The sequence below is a fragment of the Coenobita brevimanus genome, chromosome 86 (genome assembly GCF_032717465.1).
Source record: "Coenobita brevimanus isolate Jiangsu-jjx chromosome 86, ASM3271746v2, whole genome shotgun sequence".
Classification (NCBI taxonomy): Eukaryota; Metazoa; Arthropoda; class Malacostraca; order Decapoda; family Coenobitidae; genus Coenobita; species Coenobita brevimanus.
Window position 1 is genome coordinate 4573921 of NC_137039.1, and position 5246 is coordinate 4579166.

Consider the following 5246-nt stretch of genomic DNA (forward strand, 5'->3'; position numbering starts at 1 on the left):
GCAGTTTAGCAATTTAGCATCTAGCATACACACTGCTTTAGCAGGCTAACATGATCACTGGTGAACTCCCTGCTAACCTTCTGAAATGCAGTCATGATCACTTTGCTTCTCATCCATTCAGTAGCTTGTAAGAGAATTATACTGGAGATGATGGCTAGCATGACATTTGAGTCACTGTAACAGACGTCTCATATGGAAATTCAATAACTCTTGTTTGGCTGGCTTCTCTTACTGATATTTTGTTTCATTAGAGACAAGAATATAACAGAAGGAAACAGTTTTATATTACCGTTGCTGAAAAACGGGAAAAACAACTGCAACATTAAACAGTACTGTCTGAAATTACAGCTTTTTAGCAGTTTAGCAGTATAGCAGTTTAGCACCTAGCATTCCCCCAACTCTCAGAACATGATCACTTCTGAACCCCTTGCTAACCTTCAGAAAGGCAATAATGATCACTTCACTTGCTATGCAATCACTGACTAGCAAGGGAATCATTTTGGAGATCTTGGCTAGCTTGACTTTTGTTGAGTCATTGTAACAGACGTCTGTCTCATATGGAAATTCAATAACCCTTGTTTGGCTGGCTTCTCTTACTGATATTTTGTTTCATTAGAGACAAGAATATAATAGAAGGAAACAGTTTTATATTACCGTTACTGAAAAATGGAATAAACAACTGCAACATTAAACAGTACTGTCTGAAATTACAGCTTATTAGCAGTTTAGCAATTCAGCACCTAGCGTTCCCTCAACTCTCAGAACATGATCACTTCTGAACCCCTTGCTAACCTTCAGAAGGGCAATAATGATCACTTGCTATCCAGTCACTAACTAGCAAGGGAATCATATTGATGTTGGCTAGCATGACTTTTGTTGAGTCATTGTAAGAGATGTCTGTCTTATATGGAAATTCAAAAATTCTTGTTAGGCTGGCATCTCTTACTGATATTTTGTTTCATTCGATACAAGAGCATCATAGAAGGAAGCAGTCTTATATTACTGTTAGTAAAAAATGGGAAAAAGTTGCAACATTAAATTATTCATTTTTTCATTCATTGCCAGACACCATGTATCCCTAATGGGGTGGCCAAGGGCTTAGAGTTAATTGTTTTACAGGGAGGAGCGCTAATCCTCCACCAACCCCACTTGACGTGTAGGGAGAACGTTATGCCAACAGCATCTGGTGTTCCCAGGCGGTCACCCATCCAAGTACTAACCAGACCCAACGTTGCTTAACTTCGCTGATCGGACGGGAAGCGGTGTACTCAACGTGGCATGGCCGTTGGCACATTAAATTATACTTCCCGAAATTACAGCATTATTAGTGGTTTAGCAATTTAGCAGTTTAGTGCCTAGCGATGTGGAAATTCGATCACCCCATGTTAGGATGGCTTCTGGTACTTTTAGGGTACATAAAAAGGTGTAAACATTCCTTGTAATTGATTTTTGAAAACATGGTTGTGTTGTTTGATTCTAAAGTTCACACATGCAGGCATTTGAAGACATGCAGGCATTTGTTTTGGAGATATAGTGTATTCCTTCACTTAATGCCCTTTGTATTTTCTTAAGTGAATGAAAGAACTGGTTTTATTGAGTTTTATTTTTTTAAGTTCACTTCACGAAAAATAATGCTTATCTCTATATACTGATACGTATGTAGTGTACTTTAATAGAGATGAACATCACGTCTCAAATTACTTTACTAAAGGAATCGGACACTTCATATTTCATAAACAAACCGGTAGTGTTAAGATGGCGTCGTGGTATGGATAACATTTTATAAGGAAGGGGTTGTTTGTTTGTTTTCTTGTCTTGTACCCTTCTTTTACATAAAAATAAAGACAACAAACATATATATACAGTAATGAAGAGAGACTCTAATGTGTTAAGATAGTGTCATGGAATGAAGTAACATTACGTAAGGAAGGGGTTGTTTGTTTTCATGTCTTGTACCCTTCTTTTACATAAAAATAATGAAACCAAAGACAGATATACAGTACTGAACAGAGGTTCTGAAAGGTGATTGTGTATTTTAGTGAAAAATACTCATATCAAGCAACCTTTCTGTAGTCTTAGTCAAGCCATACTTTTTTCCTCAGAGCTTCCCTTCCAGAATTAGGGTGCGTCTTTCACACTGCAGCGTCTAACATGCCACGAAATACGGTAATCATGGCAGTTGTTTCAGAGAGCCTCGGAGGGCGCAATACCTGCCCAGGGCCCCAACCAAATGGGCAGACTTGCGTAGCCATGTGGAATGTGAGAGGTGTGAATGAGGAGAGCAAGAGGGTGGAAGTGGTGATTGTGTTCAAGAGTGCGAGATATTGTGTGAAACGAAGATGAAAGGGTGCGAAGTGGAGGAGTGGGAGGGTGTGAAATGTGTAAGATCGGGAATGAATGGGCGAGGAAGATGCAAGGAAGGAGTTGCTTTGTTGATGAATGAGGTGTGGCAGAGTGGAATGAGGGACTACAAATGTGTTAGCTCGAGATGTATGAGTATATATGTCAAGTTCAAGTTTGAGAAGGTGAAAGTGGCAGTGATTGTAGCATATGCACCATGTGAGGACAGGAGAGAGAGAGAGAGAAAGACAGGTTTTGGGATGAGCTGGGTGAAGTAGTGGGAGAAATGCCCAGGAGCTATAAAGTAATTGTGATGGGGGATATGAATGGAAGAATAGGCACTGGTCCTGGAGATGACATAATGGGTTGCTATGGAGTACCAGGAGAAAATGATAATGGGAAGAGACTAAAGGATATGTGTCAGGAGAGGAGGTTGTGCATTTGTAACTCGTGATTCAAACACAGAAATGCACATAAATATACATGGTATAGAGGGAACGGGGATCGTGTTGAAGGAAGCCTGATTGATTACGCGCTCGTACAGAGGTCGATGATGGGAATGGTTGCTGATACAAGGGCTGTGAGAGGACGATGTGGAGGTCTGTCAGATCATATGATTGTGGTATGCAAGATTAAGCTGAAAGGAGTGAGGTGGAGCAGGAGAGAAAGAAGCAGTCAGGAAGAAAACTGAAAGTTGAGAAGCTGAGGATCAAAGAAATGGCAGATGAATACAGGACCAAAGTAGAGGACGAGTTAGAATTACTGAATCGGAATGAAATGGATCTGGACAGACTGTGGATTGCATATAGGGATTGCTTAGTTAGGAATGCTAAAGCGGTATGTGATGTGGCAAGAGTAACAACAAAGAAGAAAGGTACGGCATGGTGGGATGAGGAGGTAAAGAGAGCGGTGGAGGAAAAGAGGAAGAAGTGGCTAGAGCGGTTCCAGGATAGGGGTTCAATTGAAATAAGAACTGAATATGTTGAGAGCAAGAAGCACGTAAAGAGACTAGTGAAGAGGAAAAAGAAGGAGGTAAATGAGGATCTAGGAAGAAAAATGAATGCGAACTATCCTGAAAATAGAAAGTTATGCTGGAAAGAGGTGCGGAAATGTAGAGGTGAAAGGGGTAAGAAATGGGATGGTGTAAAGGATGCAGGTGGTAGATTATTAACCCATGGAGATGAAGTTAGGACCAGATGGAAAGAATATTTTGAAAGCCTGATGAATGGGGATAGAGAGAGCAGAGCAGCTGTAAACATAATTGGTTTTGGAGGTGTTCAGAGAAGGAATGCAGTGCCAGGAGATGTGACACTCGCACAGGTGAAGAGTGCTCTGAAGCGGCTGCAAAATGGGAAAGCAGCTGGGGTTGATGAGGTGTATGCAGATATGCTTAAATGTAGTGGAGAGAATGGAATGAAGTGCTTGTTGGAGATATGCAAGAAGGCATGGATGAGTGAAACTGTGCCTGCAGAGTGGAAAAAGGCTGTGATTGTACCCCTGTACAAAAATAAAGGTGAACGAAGTGAGTGCAAGAATTATCGTGGCATAAGCTTACTGAGTGTGGTAGGGAAGGTAGCCTATATGGAAGAATTATTATAGAGAAAGTAAGAGAGATATCAGAAGTCCTAGTGAGTGATGAACAGGGTTGGCTTTAGGAGTGGCAGAGGATGTGTGAACCAAATATTTGCAGAGACAGATAGTAGAGAAGGCTTATGAGAAAGACCATAAGGTGTTTATGGCATTCATGGATCTGGAAAAAGCATATGACAAAGTGGACAGAGAAGGATTGTGGAAAGTTTTTCGCATGTACGGTGTAGAGGGTAAGCTGTTAGGTGCCGTCAAGAGTTTTTATGATGGTAGTGAAGCATGTGTCAGGGTTAATGGGCATCTAAGTGAATCGTTCACAATCAGTGTGGGCGTGCAACAAGGTTGTGTGATGTCCCCATGGTTGTTCAATGTATATATGAATGGGGTGATGAGAGAAGTGAAAACACGAGTAATGGAGAGAGGGATGGCATTGGTAATGAATGGTGATGGATGGTATATCTCAAATTTGTTGTATGCTGATGATGCAGTACTGCTTGCAAGTACCGGACAAGAGCTTGGTAGGCTAGTGCAGAGTTTTGCTGATGTCTGTAAGCGTCGTTCCTTGAGAGTAAATGTACAGAAGAGTAAAGTGATGGTTATTGAGAGAGAAGGTGGCTCCCAGTGCAATGTAACAGTGAATGGAGAGAGACTGGAATTGGTGAGAGAGTTCAAATACCCGTGTACAGTGATAGAAAAGAGAGGAAAATGTGCAAGAGAAGTTGAAAGTAGAGTGACACAAGGGAGAAAAGTAGCTGGTGCAATGAAGTCCTTGATAAGAAACAGAGGCTTGAGTGTTGCAGCTGCACGAGGCTTACATCAAAGAGTGTTAGTGCCAACTTTAACACTTGGATGTGAGACTATGGTGTGGCATGAAAATGAAAAGTCAAGAGTAAGGGCAGTGGAGATGGGACTGCTGAGGAATGTGTATGGAGTTCAGAGGGTGGATAGGATATGAAATTATGTGATTCTTGAAAGATGCGGAGTGAGGAAGACAGTGGACACCAGAAGTGAAGAGAGCGTACTGAGATGGTATTGTTGTGTGGAGAGAATGGATAACAACAGAGTGATGAAGAAGGTATATCTGAGCGAATTCGAAGGAGGGAGGAGGCGAGGTAGGCCAAGGAGAAGGTGGAGAGATATGGTGGATGAATGTGTGAGGAAGAGAGGTTTGGAAGTCGGTGAGGCTAGGGAACTGACAGGAGATCGAGCTGGCTGGATGAATTTTGTGAGATGTGCATGATCAGGGATTTTTGGCACCCCTTTATAACGTGGCAGCGTCTGGATTGACTCTGTTGGATACGATATGTGAAGCTACAGAA

The 5246-nt window shown here is 41.7% G+C and overlaps 1 non-coding gene across 1 annotated transcript; it reads right to left on the reverse strand.

Moving 5' to 3' along the window:
- Window positions 1–1171: 1171 nt before the first annotated feature.
- On the reverse strand, window positions 1172–1290 carry LOC145410839 (5S ribosomal RNA). The gene has a single exon (XR_013899315.1). It is a non-coding gene; the product is annotated as a 5S ribosomal RNA (ribosomal RNA).
- Between the last annotated feature and the right edge of the window lie 3956 nt (window positions 1291–5246).